Genomic DNA, 16,560 nt, shown 5'->3' with positions numbered 1-16,560 from the left:
TCTATTCTTACAGGCTTCAAAGACATGCATTTTAACCCCTCGAATACATCTCTAGTATTTCTTGCTGTGCGACGTTTCCATTGTTGTGGGGGTCTATATTTACCAACTTCAAAGGCGGGAGGGATGACCCCCTTAATTCTGAGACCAATGGGGGGTGGCTGAGGGTCATGGTTCCACCTCTTAATTTACTCTTCTTAACAGGCATGCAAGACTGCCGAGTGTTGTGCAAGATCTGTAATTTCTTAATGATAATTGGAGATTCTTCTCCACAGCCGTATCGTTTCTAGCCTCAAGCGGGAATGAAAAGCACCAGTAGCTCCACTATTTTTCAACATGTTTGCTCTTCTTTGTTGCTTTTGTTTTTGCGAAGTAGTGACCTTAGCCTTGGGATGTTCACCATTAGCCTACTAATGGAGAGGAAATGGAAGGCATTGTGTGCAGGATGCAAGCATTGTTTTTTCCTTTTTTTTACTATTTGTATTACTAGATTTGTTTATGTTACTAAATTGATTACATCATTTTGATGACCCTTTTTTTAGTCATGAAAAATGGGTTAACCATATTTATTTTTATATGTACATCCATATGTTGGACAAATTATTATGAAAAAGGTTATGCAAATGAAAAAGAAATGTAAAACATGATGATGAAATGGCATTACACTAAAATAGTACTATAAATAAGACTTTTCTTCCATTATATTATTCTGTGTAATTTCTCAAATAAGGCCTGTCTTGCTTTACCTGACTTGATGTATTTGAACTTTTTTTTTAACAGTTATCTTATCCCCTCCTTTTAACAGTAAATACATCACCAATATCATGGCAGTGTATCTATTAATACTGATACGGACATTCCCCATACCTCCCCCACGGCCCAGGTGATAACATTAGGTCATGTTATTTCACCTTGGGCTGGATTCAACATCATATTACTGTCCTCATCTGCTCTTGGGGCAAATTTACAGTTAACTTATGAGGACTCAATTTAAGTCTTAGCAGACTGCATTCTTCCCTGTTTCTAAACACATATTCATAGTCCACACGTGAGGGCTTAGCATAGCTTCAGCAGACCATGAGCATTATTTCTGTTACCACCCCACCACCAAGCAGCAACATTTCTCTTAAATATCAGTGTAAGAGAGGTCATAGTCACTTGGTCATAGAGTAGAGAAATAGTTAAACTGTTACAACTACACTGTAAATTGTGCCTGAAGTAATCCAAGGTGGAAGAAAAAAGGGAAGAATAGTAATGCAAGGATGATAAGATCAGACATTCTAATTGTTTGTATTTAAGTGATATAGTGCCAAATTATCAGTTAAGGGGGGTATTTAGGCTTTAATTTGTAAACATTTATAGATAGAAATAATCTAGAAATGTTTCATCAAAGCCGACTGATTAGAATTTGATTTTTACCTGGTACATATTATGTTTATTTAATAAAGTATGAAAAAAAATCAAGAAAATTCTTTTTTTTTTCCTTTTCATCAGGTATTATTATTATTATTATTTTTTTTAAGAAGATATAATGCAAAGCCCAGGCGACCACATCTCATGATTATTTACCCCATGTTGTTTGCCTGTAGTTATAACTGTTAAGTGGTTTTGATTTCTGTCTTGGTTTGTATAATGTTCACCCCTCTCTTCAACCACCAGATACCCACACTGTGTTGGCAGTTGCTATCATAATTCTCCTTTAGTAACAATAACAAAACTTGCCATCATTGCACTTCCGTCAACTTGGAATATTTTTAGTAATTGAGACACATTTGATATGTACACATATTTGACAGTGAACTTTGGAGGAGCAGTATTTTAATGATGCAGAACTTAGTTATTTTTTTTAAATTTATTATTGATATTGATTAATTTTCTGCTATTTTTAGTACAAAATTGTGCGAACACTAATACCAAGCAATACATTATGTAATGGTACCCCAAGCCTGCTTGATAACACATGTTCTATATCTTACCTCAAATAGTATTTTCCTCTAAGCTGTGTACTGAGAACTACGCAGATGTTTATAGTGGACAGTGGTCTTCACTGTTTGTACTCTCAATTTCCTCGTGGGTAAGTGGGTAAATAACCTGGACAGATCAGTTCTGCGCAATAAGTAAAGCTCCAAAGATGAAGATAAAAACGTTACCAGAAATCAACAGTGACATGTCACAGTTTATAACTCCATAAAACAGTTCCTATGGTTTTATACAATCAGGCATGTTCTGGGTGCCCCCCAACTCCACTTTAAATACTCCACAAGACAGAATGACTGAGTGAGTCTGCCACTGACAGCTCAGTGTGGATTTAATGAACCTTTCAGCTGTCAGTCACACTCATTTAAGCCACGCCCACTGTCCAATGAAATTGACCAATGAGAAAGTTGCTCTTTTGAGAGCTGAGGAAGGCCGAGTTTTTGATTGGGATGTTGTGATATGAAGGGTAATGAGAACTAATTAGCATCACAATTGGGGCATTTCTATTGTGCAGCATGTGTGGGATTGGAAATATTAAGATATTGTGGAAAATGGTGGGTTGAAATGTCTCTTGCCTCTCCCCGGGGAGTGCAGATTCTAAGGATCTGAAGTTTTATGACCTGGGTCTAATTTCCTTCACCCCCTGTCAGATTCTCACATTTTCATTACCCCCTGATGTACACTGAATTAAAGTTTTTTTTTCAGAAGTGATTATTTTATATCTCTGTTTTGTGAATATCTCTGTGATTTCGGTTCTTATATTATACCTGGGATACTTTACTTGCTAAATATCTTGTCAGCACAATTAAAAACAGAATTATCACACAGATATAAATGTCAGTGGGTTTTTCTTGTTTTGTAAGGAGGCATAAAAAAAATATTTTTATAGCTGAAAAGAAGGACAGAGCCCAAAAATTTAAACAATTTTTGAAGCACTTCCAAGCAGGTCCGAGGAACGTCCCAATTAAGATAGGTGATCTCTTTTTTGTACTGAGTATACTAGGGGCACACAGGTTTCATGGCCAGCATCCCTCCTTCCCATACATACACCAAGTGTTGTTTAGATTTGCTGATTCACATTAAAACACCTAGTTATTGCTATTTATGCCAAAACATTTTCAGTTTTTACTATTTAGACAGGTGTGAATTACCCGTGAATATGTTCCTCCTCCGACAGATGAGATTCTAAATAAAAGGTAAAAGAGGTGGAGGGGTGTGAAGTTACAAAATAAATGCCACACGAAGGAAGATAAACGGTGCTTGCTTTAACCCCAACCTGCCCCTCCGTACAGTCTTCAGAGACCGTAAGTTTACAAAATGTTCCACAAATATTTTTGTACCTGTTGGTAAAAAGGTGGGCTGTGGAAAGAAGGTGTATTGTAGTGCTGCAGCTCTCTGCGACCTGCGCCAGTTGACCCTAGTTTTGAAATTCTGTCAAAGATGCGTCATTTTTCTGTCTCAATAACCACTTTTGCTTATTTTGCACTGGTTTGTTTATTTTCTGCATGCTTAAGTGCGCTCTGTGGCCCCTTTAACTCTCTCTAAACACACCTAAACGGAAGAGTGTTTTATGACGTAGGCCTTCCATTTTGTTGCTGTGTTGTGGTTTTGAGTGCTCACCTGTGTATCTCGAAAATGCATCCATGACCTGATAACGTGACATTTAAAAGAAAAAAATCTATGTGCCTATTATGGACATGATCAAACTGACAACTATTATATTTTGAAAGACTGACATATCTGCTTTAAAACAATTTTCTATTTTTTTCTGTTGTCATTCTTTCCTGTGGTTTTTTTCCTTTGGAAAAATTGCAGGTTTTGTAGCTGGATCACCATTACAGCATTTGAGGAAGACATATAATGTAAAACAAGCATATACATGTGATATCAAAATCAAGTATGATTAATGTATCACTTTTTCTTTGGTTTGTTTGATAGTTACTCTGTGTGTGTGTGTGTGTGTGTGTGTGTGTGTGTGTGTGTGTATTTGTGCGCGTGTACATGCACACTCATAAAAAAAGCTGAATTTTTAGGAAAACCTCTCTCTTCCTCTCCTCACCCTGGTTGACATTATTAAAAAGAAGCATAGGGAGAAACATGCTCCTTTGCAAAAAATCCTAAGAGCCCTTAATTTGATTAAGTGTCTTCAACATACTTGGTGCCTAGCTGCATCCTAGAGTTGCTGAAAATGGGAAACATTTTTTCTGGAACTTTTTTCTTTCTTGTTTTGATGAATAACCTGGACCACCATATGAAATATTAGGAGAACATTATTCTTACTTGTTTATTGCTTGAAACACCTTTTTTTATAAGATATGATATCATGGTTAACAACTAGAAGCTATTCACCTCAATACCAATAAGTACATTAGGTTTTGATATATGAATATTAAAATAATAAAAAGGAATCATACATGCGCTTTAAAGGAACCAACTGATATACTTATTCAGGAAATGGTTAAACTGCTTCCTTGTTAAATTTTAATTCAAACTGCCAAAAAAAAAGGGGGGAAAAAATAATCTTTAGCTATTTTGTTCTGAATAGGGTAAGTTCATGACACCCCACCTTTCCCCAGGAACTAGAATGAAAATGTCATCAGTTTGAATAGGGTTTACCTTATGCATAAGGAAGACGGTATGAATTCACCTTTCAGGTATGATATACCAAAATAAATATATAATTATCAAGGCATTTCCTAGTATTTTCTCAGCATATTTCAGGGTGAACACAAAGCAAATTTCTTTGAAGTCCTTAGACCAAACCCTTCCACCAAGTCTGATTGAGTTATTCAGTTAATTAAGCGCATGAAGTGTATCTCTCTAGAGAAAGCCAAGATGGATTCTTGTGAGAATTTAGCTCCAGCCTAATGAGCTATGCAAATGTTTTGGAACTAATTAAGATCTCTCATAGGAACTCCATTATGAATCCATGAGCTTCCAGGCCAGCTGGAAGATGAGAAACTATTGCAAAGTTTTTACTCAAGTTTTGTCACTTACCTGATTGAATTTCCCGACCAGGTGAGGGAAGCTTTGATTTTCTCTTTCTCTGTCTTATCTCCTTGTCTCAGCTCCCCTTGCTATCTATAAAAGCTCTGCTAAGACCAAACTGACTTCGTTAATGGAGAATCGGCAGGAGGCGTGTACCGTGGTCAGTCACTTTAAATATCTCTTGCTTAACTTGACTCTAGTGGTTGGCAGGGAAGGAAAAGTGCTGGAATTGGCAACAAAAGTGGAAATGAAATTGTAGCAGTTTTTGTGTTCTTTTTTATCCCAGCATTCGTATGTTTCTATCGCTAGGAGCATTTAAAGCAGTGGTCTGTTAGAGACTTAAAACTGCATTCCCAAAAGGCTCATTTTCTGACCACCGGGGACCCACTGGTTGTATTTTCTGTCCGTAAAAAAAAGCTAGGTTTATTTATGGCTTCCCATAATGAGAATGCTGTACTGCTGGAGGTAGAATAGAATAGATTGCTTTAGTATCCATGGAGGTAAAACCACTTACAAAAGGGGGTTAAAAGGTTTATTTATATTTATGCTATCCATTAGAAGACTATTAGATTTGTTTTTGGATTTTGTTTACCAAATGAAAAAAATCTACAGAATGGTAATCCGTATATCAACATGTTAAAATTAGAAGATGTATTGAATTAATGCCATAATTTTTTAAAAAGTTTTTTATTGAAAGAACTAAATCGGAAGTTTTTTGAGTAATAATAAACAAATAAAACCCCTTTGATGCTTGATGACATTTTTCAATTTTGCTTTCGGTATGATAAAACCAACAATTTTAGTGACCTGAATAAACAGCTTGTAGTGGGGTTTCCTTGTAATTCTTTTCTATATGTGTTGTTTCAAAGTGGGGCCTTTGTAATAAAAACAGCAAAAATTTAGTGACACAAATATATATTGTAGCTTTTAGTGTGGTTTCCGTAGACTTCTCCAAAAGTGTAGTTTGGAAGTCACCAGACCACTTCTCACATTGTCCGTAGTAGTACAAAAACACATGGGAACACTCTTGACAAAGGTAGTACATAGCTGTGGTTTCCTGTGTTACAGTTATCATTGAGGTGACCAGCTGCAGAAATGAGGAGGAATTTGTGGTCAGCAGGAAAAAACATGGGTTTTATTTTGTTTGATAAGCATCCATTGAGACAGGTGGACTTTCAGGTGTGCCAGGTGTTTAGTTAAAGAGCTAGTCAGCCGTGTTTCTCTTCCTCTGTCAGATCTGCTCTTAAAGCTTATTATTATCATTATTATTATTTAAATCAAATGATTGCTGATTTGCTTTCTTCTGTCATATGCTGATCTGAGAATATTTATTCAAGACACGAAATCTTTAGTACCTTAAAGGGTGAATATTATTTATTTTAATTTTTGTCATTTGAATAAAGTGCACCTCATTGTTTCAGTAATACTTATAGCCACAAATTGAAAATTATTGTTTCATCTGTGGAAATCGAAAGACATATAGCTTTCATCTATACAAGTGATTTATGGTGGCATTTTTGATTGATGTAAAAATCTGGCATGCTCTTATATATACTGTTGCTGGTCTACCTACAAATTTCTTCACTAGACAAATATACATATCTAATTGATAGTTAGCATTTAACATCCCCCTTCACCACCCGGCCCTTAAAGCTGATATATGTATTAGCACCGAGATGAAATTATCCGCTACACCTGTATTTGGCCTCCTTATCGTCTTCCGGATCCACCTTTGCCATCTGAGCGTACTTTATGCCTTCCTTCTGCACCATCACTACTGTGCGCTGATTGGTGATTTCTTTCACAAATTATTTGTTGACATAACTCTTCCCATTCTATTAAGCTTACAACTCCCTCAGCTGTCCCAACAGCTCCCGATGTACCGCCCAAAATAAATGTTTAGATATTTTCATCTTTTGCAGTCAGGATGGTAGTTTTGCATGAGTGCGCTGTGGTAGGGGGAAGGTGGTGTTTGGATAAGTGCTATAGACTAGATAGGATGGGAAAAAAGTCTGTCATTTTTAAAAACACGTTTTAAAGGGTTTCAGGAGTGAAATGAAACAGCTTGTAAATGTAGAACACTGGTCTGTTTACTGGAGGTATCACATATTTCATACATAATAAAAGATTTTCTTTTTCATTTTGTGTATTAATAACATACCAGAATTGTTTTTATTTCATTGATTATTTATAACAAAACGAGAGGAAGCCTATACTAACAGGCAACATATTAAAGAAACCCATTTGTCTTAAAAAGATATAGCACTAAATATTGTACACTGCTCACGCTGATGATTCTACTTAGCTATTCTCACATACTATTGCTTTTTTATGAGGAATGTCTCAGTAGGATTGATATTAGTCAAATCCATTTCTAGGAAACTGATGCACATTCATTACATCACCCTCGTCAACACATTAACCAAGTTTTATAAATACATCCTACTTTATTTACATATCCCACAGGTATTGGGTAAAATTTCTGTATACACATGTTAATGAGTTAAAGTGACATAATTACACGTTGGGTGGGTTCATGGAAATTACCATGTCCCCCTGTGTAATTGTATGTAACTTGGTTATTTAGCACTTATGCTGAAAGTGTGCTTGTAATTACCCCATTAAGATGGAAGGGTGTTAGGCATAGGGCTGATGTTTTCACTAAGGCTGCAGATATTTTTTATGATTTGAAAGATAGATGGATAGGGAAATGCTCAGAATATGCAGAAATACACTTAGATAGAATGGAAAATATTGGTTTGCAAGATGAAAGAGAGAAATGGAACTGAGGAAAATGGAACAAATTTGATGGTAGAATGAGGAGAGCCAAGTCAAAGATTCAGATGAAAGACTGAAAAAAAAAATAGAATAAGGCAAATTTACACATTTATAAATGAAACAATATAAAATCTGTAATTGCAGTTGTAGAAAAATATAAGTTTTTTCATTTGACTTCAGAAACATAAAGTTTTAAAGGTTAAAGGAGGGGAAAAGGTGTGTGTGTGTGTGTGTGTGGGGGGGGGGGGGGGGTTAGATAGGTTCACAGGTCAGTATGTGTCCCGTCAATGAACTGTATGTCCTGGGGAGAAACTAAGACCAAAGCCAGAACTTCCCTTCATAACGACTTATTAAGGATGGACTAAAAAATTATCTGATTAACAGTCAATTGCATTTTCCAATTAAGCATCTGTTTTGCATATAAAGTATGCAATCATATTAGGATGACTCAGCTGATGGGTCTCCCATTGTGTTTGTAAATCTGCATGAATATTCATGAGTTTTCAAGTAAAATTACATCACGTCTCTAATTCATCTTCTGATAAAATCATTCTGATTTTTGGCCCCTTTTTCAAGTGATTAAAATGTAGCCAAAAATGTTTTTAAAAAGTTGAGTTTGCAAGGTCTTAAAATGTGTTTTAGGAGAAATATTTTATGAAATCTTTGAGCATGATTTTCCACTTGAAAATGCGTTAAACAGTTGATTAAACATCAGAACTTAAAAATGTATCAGATGCAGCATTATGAGAGATAATTGTCACAAAGGAATAGGTTTATTTTAGAAAAGAAAAACAATTGACCAAATTTTAAGTAAGTATTTTGGAGGACAGAGTTGATTGATTTTGCTATTGCACTGCCACCTGGTGTCTATGGAAAGGTCAGTGCCCACTGAGATCATGAGCTTAGTTTAACCAGAAATACATCAACTTGAATAAGTGCTTGTGTCTGAGAAACTGGCCTCTGCTTTCATCATTGTTGAATCTACCATCAGCAGAAACTTTTCTCTACTAGCACAATTTAAGATTGTTCTTATCTACTTGAAATTATCCAAGGTGTATTTGCGAAATCGGAATGAAGAAGGAAGGAAATGATAGAGGGTCATATTTGGTGCATTATGAACATTTTAAACATGGTAAGCTGCAATCAAGATTTGTATTGAAACTAAGATAATTCACCCTATTTTTGAACAGACAAGATTGATTTGTCTTCTGGCCGAGATACCTCGTTGTTTATTTGTCCTGTAGATACAGTACATGCAGACTAATTGAATACTAAGATTGGAAATTGGAAAGTTTAATTTTCCCCAGACACTTTCAGGTCCTTGTTGGACAGTTCTATCTTATCACTGGCTGTTCTTTATTCTTATTAGTTCTGGAGTAGAATGGATTTCAGTGTTCCCAGTGGGACCAGTTCGCTTTTTTTCTTTATTTTTTTTTCGAGACTTCCTGTATTACAAATTCTTTGTCTTTGTAATATGTTCTCCCTTGTTGTCTGGAGAAGAAATTGACAAGTTGTCTCCTCTCTTTGTGTTCTTATAAGACGTCTTGGGAAGGAACAACAGTATCTGCTCATTGGCTGTTCATGCCACTGAGCGTGTTGTCATTGTGTTTGCCCGTTCAATAAATGTTATCTGTTATATGCACATGTCAAACACATTTCTTACAAGCAATAGGAAGAAAAAGTTTAGGATTCACAGATGAAAAATGATGAAGTGAACATTCTGTGTAAATTAAGTTCAGAAAAGATAGATGTTGATGGCAGTTTTACTCCAGTGGAAAATCAATTATTTTTTTCTTAATCAAAGTGGATTTGATTGATAGAGTAGTATCACTGTTATATAAGAATGATCCATGGTCATAACTTGCAAGCTATGACAATTCAATGCTTCCATGGAAAGGGTCATTGGGTACTTCAATAACAGTTATAAAGATTGCATTATCACTGATATTTTTACCTTTTTGTCAAATTAGTTTAATTAAATATAAATCAATAGCTAATTTCAGTGAAAGGAAATCAAAATGAAAAACGTTGAATTGAACATGATTTGCATTATGAAAATGTGTAGGGTTTGCTAGAAGTAAATAGTTCTGTGAAGGTAACAGATATTTAAAATAACAAGGTCTTTTGGCTGATTATTAAGAATTGTTAGGACCAACAATACAAACGGAAATAGTGATATCAAAGGGCAAATGCTGCAAACAGATGGAGAGGAAAATACTGATGGAAAAATACCTGGATTTGATAGGACTTAAATCTCAGAAAATATAATGATGTAATGATTAGTTCATTTCAAAAGTGTCGTCAAAGTGTTGAAATTGCTGTTGTCTGGATATCTAAGTAAGTAAATAAGTCTTTTTAATTGCAACCCTCTATCATTTCTGAGTAGATGCCATATGTTTCTTAAGTAATGATGTGCCAATATATTTGCCTGAGGATTTTTTTTCTATCAAAAGAACATTTCATTTCAAGTGTTACGTTAGAATAATTAGCTATATTAATTGAAAGGCAGTGACTTAATTTCACATCAAAGACGGCAATGTCGAAAAAAATGCTATGATCTAAAACACAGTTTGATTATGTAAGTTGCACATGCAAGTCACGTATGAGTATTTAGATATAACATCATTCTCTTGATGATGAAGGACGTTTATGAGAATTTTACTCGGGGAAACAAAAATCATGAACATATGGCTGCTGTGGTTGATAAACCCCCCACCAGGTGGCCCGGTGTCACTTTCACTCCTGATTCGATTAACATCAGTGCGAACTGTGATACTCCTGATTGCGTGAACATGTGTCGATGTGTTTGCGAGGAGTTTTTTTCAAACAATCTCCAGTACTCTGGGGAGCTTGAATGCAAGCAATCTGTGCACTCAATTTTGCACGAAAATCTAATTTGCATTCCTACAAAGCCATACATTTTACACGAAATTTGTTTAATGGACACATATTGATAATCAAAATTGATTTTTGATACTAATACTTATATTTATTATATTTTTGATGAGCAAATATATATTTTTACATAAAAAATGTTACTTTTATTGTTGGCAGACAAAAGGGCCTTGGGCATTTTATTGCTTTGATAAATAGTATAGATGACTGGGACAAGGTATATCACAGACAGTTTTGATATTTGGCATTGCAAGTAAACAGGGTGTGCACATATACACACATATTGACACTTGTCACCCACAAATACATTTACATATCATGTGTGTGTGCACACATTTAGTAGTCAGAAGTTAACTTATGGGCAGTTTTTCCTGCTCCCGTACAAACGTTTGATTAATCATATGAAACTGAGAATGACTAACTTATGTATATTTCATCAGATTTGGTTTTATTAGAAATAATGAGCCACAGTTTTGTATGTTTTTTTTTTATTAATGTGGAAATCACTCAAAGATTCACCTTGATGGGTGAACTCTTTTACCTAGAAAGAGCTTCCATATTTGGGTATTAGTTTAATGTAAGTCAGTAAAACATTTGCATTTTTACTGTACTTTACTGATTAAGTATCTTTTAGACTTTCACTATCCTTCAGCCTTTCTCACATTCTTCCAAGCTAAGGAAATATTTTTCATAAAGTTCCTGACTTGTTGTATCAAGTACCACCTAGAACTGTGGAAAAATATTGATTGCCCGATACCTGAATAAGTGCTGTCATTTTTTGTGGGGAAAATGCATCAAGTTCAGGGAATTGTAGATGAAAAATTGAATCAAACTGTGGAGATTACTTACATTGACCAGTCGCATAAAAAAGGTACCAGATTGCAGGTTGACTTTTGATTGGCACTTGTCAAATGCCAAGTCATCCAATCTTGCAAAGAGGTGCCACTCTGAAAGCTACTGCTTGATGTGAAAAGGGCCTCAGTCTGCTACGATAGGTCAAACAAAGATACATCAGCTCAGTTTGAGTATAAATCCACCTTTACTATGCTTAATTATATAGGCGATAATATGTACAGAATGAAATCATTGTTTAATACAAACATATCTGTTAATATAAGTGAACAGGTAAAAAGATCAAGCTCATTATTTATTCATATAGTTGGAAAAAATCTCTTGAGACCCTGAAAGCCAAAACCAGGTCTTGATTACTTTCTGAAGCACTCACTTTTTTTTCTGCAGAGAATTTGGTTAAACGAAGATTGGGGGTGATTTCTGGGTGTCTTATCTGTTTCCTTTGGGAGACGGGTCCTCAGCTAAGATAATGATTATAAAGAAATGCCACTCTTGTCAAATGCCTGGGGGAAATCACAAAATAAGCTGAACAAAAATGGCTTCTGATTTAACTTGTCATTCAACCAGATAAGTTGTGGCACTTTGACTGTTTGCGAATCAATAGGTCGATCTTAACTATCTTTTCTCTGATTAATCTCTCCAAGATGGTGTTGATAACTAGCTTTATGTTTATGGTAATTACTCATAATTTTCAAGTACGTCTCTTATTTGGGTATCTTTTTTTTTCACATAAAGATTTATGTATTTGTCCTGTTCACAAAAATCTAGTTTCTGATATTGACTTGATTCTCAAAAATTCATGTTTCGCCTTTGTAGGCATTACTTATGAAGCATTGTTTTCAGAAATATATTTAATTTTGAGCCCTTTTTATTTAACTGTTCATCATGATGAAGTATTACAAACTTACAGTTTCCTGCTTTCTGTTGACTTGGTGCTGCTGCTGTTTGTGCATTTTAGTGTATTTATAGAAATTGAAGAAACATAGAAGCTTAAAAGATGGGTTTTTATTGGAAATATTTTTTACATCAATTTCCATTAGTTTGACTTAACAGGTTTTGTAATAAGTGCTCTTTCCATCAAACATATTGTATAGAACAAACACATTATCAAATATCAGATCAGTTTGAGGGTGCAGATAGGTCTCTGCTAAGGCAAATTGTGAATAATAAGAATAATATATCTCTTCAAAAAGAAAGTGACCCAGTTTTAGTTCCAACTACAAGCACTCCACCCCTCCTCTCAAATATCTTCACATCAGAATTTCATATTAATTTGTGAATTATCCTGTTCGCTACCAAACCAACCAACCAACCAGTGGGAAGGAAAATTTTGTGTTTCATTGGAGGAGGCAATTATCAGTATGCAGGTTCTTGGATTATGGTCAGATGTAGAATAATTTTGATGGATACAGTTCTAAGATGGCAGATATAAAACTTCTCAGAGGAATCTATCAATAATGAATAGGAAAGTAGATTACTAAACAGTAATACAATTTAACGTTAGCTATTTGGGGAATTGCCAGATTATTTCTCATTTCATATTCCAATGTATTATAGGATTTCTTCTAGATTCCACCATCCTTATAAAAGCAGTTGGACTTATTTCTAGGTGAACAGCCTTGGTGTAGTTCATATGAAAAAAAGCTAAAGATGTAATAGGTTTGGATTAATCATTGCAGATATATTAAGAAAACCATTGTGATCATGAAATGCTCATTTCTTCAGGGAGACGTGTACATGAACCACTTGTTACAAATTGGCCATCTTGTACAGTTAGCATAGTGCCCGCGAGGAAAAAACATTGATTTGCATCGTGAGAAAATGTGCACCATTGGTTGAACTTATGTATGTTGTTCTGTATGTTGGTTGGAAATAATGGGGAGAGGGTAAAAATGTGATGTTTGAATCAAATGGCAAGACAATCACACATGCACCAATATAAGCACAAACATGCACTCATACACACATGCTCACATACTCACACGCACACGCACACACACACGCCATTATTTTGAAGGAGAAAGTCTTTTATGACACCAAACAGTGTATCAAATTATAAAAAATTAATCATAATGCTTTACATAATATCATGTATTTTTTTTTGTACCTGAACTATGTATAAAACTATATTGTTTTGCAGCTGTGCATCATTATCTTTGCCACTGCAGAGTAACTACATGTTTCAATTATGATTGATTCAGATTTATTTAAATTAGATTTGTTATTGTTGCAGACAGAGAAAAAAATGCATACCTTTAGTCCTGATTTCCTGTGCAGAGATGTGGAAGCAGTAGCCTACACTTATTCTTCTGAATCTGAAAGGGACAAAAAACAACAACAATAGAACTGATATTGTATCATTTCCTCAATCTAGAAACACATCATTTCCATCACCCAGTTTGTATAGGTTGATCAATAGCTGCATTTGTTATTTTCTCACCTCAGGCCTTCAGAGTAGAAACTTAAAATAATAACTGCAGGGAGAAAATCACAGTCATTTTCCTCATCACCTTTTCGACTTGTCCCGACTTTGCCTAAAACTGTTCTCTTCTATCCTTCCGTCAGGAAGTTGATTTGTCAATACAATAATGTTTGTGCTGTTCGTTACGGCACCCTTCTCCCCATGACTGCAAACAGCCCGAAGATGTCTAGCAAAGAAAACAGCAGAATTTGTTCTTCACTTTAAGTTAATTTGTATTGATCTAATACACTATCAACTGAATCTGCTTTGGTCTCTCAGATTCAATTCCCCCGCAGCTGCTGCAATATGTGATGGTTCATGGGACTATTGATTGGTTGACAGATCTTTCGTGCCCTGTTTGTGCAGTTCATGCGCCGTAGTGTTGGGCAGATACCTTTAAGGTGTCACAAGGTGGCAGCGCATGTCCAGTGTGCCTTTCGCTTGACATGCATTTGTCATTGCAGCCAAGCATGCTAAATTTTGCTGGCGTTTCTGCTGACAAAATCAATATTGGGTTGCTGCTCCTCTTATGAAGTGCACTTACATTAATATTTTAACTTGAGCCATAAGCCAAGTTTAGACCTTCACTTATTCAACAGTTTCAAAGGCAGAGACCCTCATCGCTGTCTTATTGGGTTTGGTCAAAAGATGCGAACTGAGGAGTAAGATTTATTTTTAAAGCTAGTTCTTTGATTTGATGTCAAAGAAGATTTCTGATTATCAGTTGACATTATGTGAAAGTTGACCTGAGAAAAGGACTGCCATAAATTATAAATTTGCCATCAAAATATATTTCATTATACCATGTATATTTGCCTTCAGTTACCAATAGAAAGTTGTAATAGTTGACATTATAGAATGTCTTTGGCTGATTTGTCGATTAATTGATACATTGCCTGATTTTAATCAATAAATTATAAATGCATCATGCAGGACAAGCAAGGTTGTTTCAAGGTACCTTTGTATAATTCTAGATTGCGTTAAAGCTTCAGCTGCATAGCACAGAGGTCATACATTGAATGGACAAAATCAGTTAGTGTTAAAACTAGCTGTTTAAGTAGCTACCATCTTAATAAAATATTTTAGATTTTCTGTCTGTATAAAGACAAAGTGTCACAAACATTTCTAGGTTATGTGTAACCCTAAGCCCTAATATTAGACCATTTGAAGTATGGTCCTTGTTTACTCTCAAGCCGTGTTCACATTGTGACTAACTTTGATCAGATGTTGGCTTAATGACATCATTAAGATTATCAGATTAGAAAGGGGTCCCCATTTTACATTATGGACTATTGATGTTAATTAATTTATTTCCAGTCTGAGTTGGTTCGAATGCAAAATGGCCTCATTTCAACCTCTGTAAGGTCAGCAGGTTTTGTTGTTGTTATCAATTTTATTGAATAAAAATGTCAACTCATCGTCGGATTTATGATTGCAAATTGATTGGGGAAATGATTTGAAGATAGATAAGGAATGATTAACTGCTGAAAGAAGCAATGCACTAAAAGCTAGATTTTTTTTAGATTTTTTTTTTCATTAAAAGAAACCTCTTTTGTATTTGCGTTGTGTTCCCTTGGGGGCTGGATGGATTGTTCAGGAGCTAATACATTTCAAGCATGATTGCAGTTAAAACCGTATCTTAGTGGAAGGAAATGAGGTAATTTTAGCACAGGAAACATTGGGATTAGCTTCATTATTTCTTCTCAAAAGAGCCAGATTGCGACTGAGAATCACGACAGATCAAGCGTGTGTGTGCAGCGTGCAGGGGAGATGGCAGCTGTGACCACCAGTGATTGCAGCCATTGTTCTACCCATGGAACTGCTATCTATACTGTACACACCAGTCGCATAACCTTGGAGAATTGATTTGTTTTTATATGCCTACGCTGATGATGTTTTTTGATGTTCAAATCAAGCACTGTGGCAGGAACATTTCCTTTCTGCAAACGTTGGTGAATTATTTTTTCCAACAAATGTATCTTATTTCGTAGTAACATGATTTGCCTATTACTGTACTTGTTCTTGAGAAATATATTTTATAAGTAAATTTTGATGCAGAAAGATTTTTTGGAGACATGGATCCAATAATTCTTTTTTGTCCAGTAGAAAATACTGTGTGGGCAGTCACAACATAAGTCTCAGAAGAATAATAAAGGCAACTGATGAGAACTTTTTCACGGAGAACATGACCATATTAAGCCTCTGAACTACATGGTTGTTAAAGATTTTAATGCTTTTTTCTCCATAGACGGTGATATCCCAAAGGAAAGCAAAATACCCTAAGTGTATGGAAGTCTTAAAATGTAGCCTAATGGATGGCATTTGATAGTTTTCTTTTTTTTTTTCATGGGTCTAGGGAAAAGATTGTTTATTTTAAGTGTTGCTCAGTTGACAAAACACTTAAATCTATTATATACATATAAAGTCATGTTGCTCCACCTGTTATAAATCATAATAATGATCATTTAAGTAATCAGTAAATGTGTCCACATTCAGGTGCTCTATATGCTACAGTAAAGTAAATACAAAGGATTTTAAGGATATTTTACATAATCAGTATAAATACATACACAAAAAAGTGGGATTCATTAAATAAACAGTAAATGTACAAA

The 16,560-nt window shown here is 35.1% G+C and overlaps 2 protein-coding genes across 6 annotated transcripts in view; one reads left to right on the top strand and one right to left on the bottom strand.

Moving 5' to 3' along the window:
• LOC106169165 (aspartate--tRNA ligase, mitochondrial) overlaps positions 1-16,560 on the top strand; it is a 79,772-nt gene that overhangs the window by 47,601 nt on the left and 15,611 nt on the right. The gene's annotated exons all lie outside the window — the stretch shown is intronic.
• LOC106169163 (podocan-like protein 1) overlaps positions 1-16,560 on the bottom strand; it is a 51,004-nt gene that overhangs the window by 29,182 nt on the left and 5,262 nt on the right. For 2 of the 4 annotated variants that reach the window (XM_087009703.1, XM_087009704.1), the window contains exons 2-3: positions 13,741-13,802; positions 4,972-5,185 (exon numbers count right to left, since the gene is read on the bottom strand). The gene's annotated coding sequence lies outside the window, so the exon portion shown is untranslated. Of the gene's footprint in view, positions 1-1,973; positions 2,297-4,971; positions 5,186-13,740; positions 13,803-16,560 lie in introns of those variants that run through there. The other 2 variants (XM_087009705.1, XM_013548537.3) reach the window with 1 other exon arrangement.

The sequence above is a fragment of the Lingula anatina genome, chromosome 3, assembly GCF_051362555.1.
Source record: "Lingula anatina isolate TDL-2025a chromosome 3, LinAna3.0, whole genome shotgun sequence".
Lineage (NCBI taxonomy): Eukaryota > Metazoa > Brachiopoda > Lingulata > Lingulida > Lingulidae > Lingula > Lingula anatina.
This window is presented reverse-complemented; position numbering and strand designations above follow the sequence as displayed.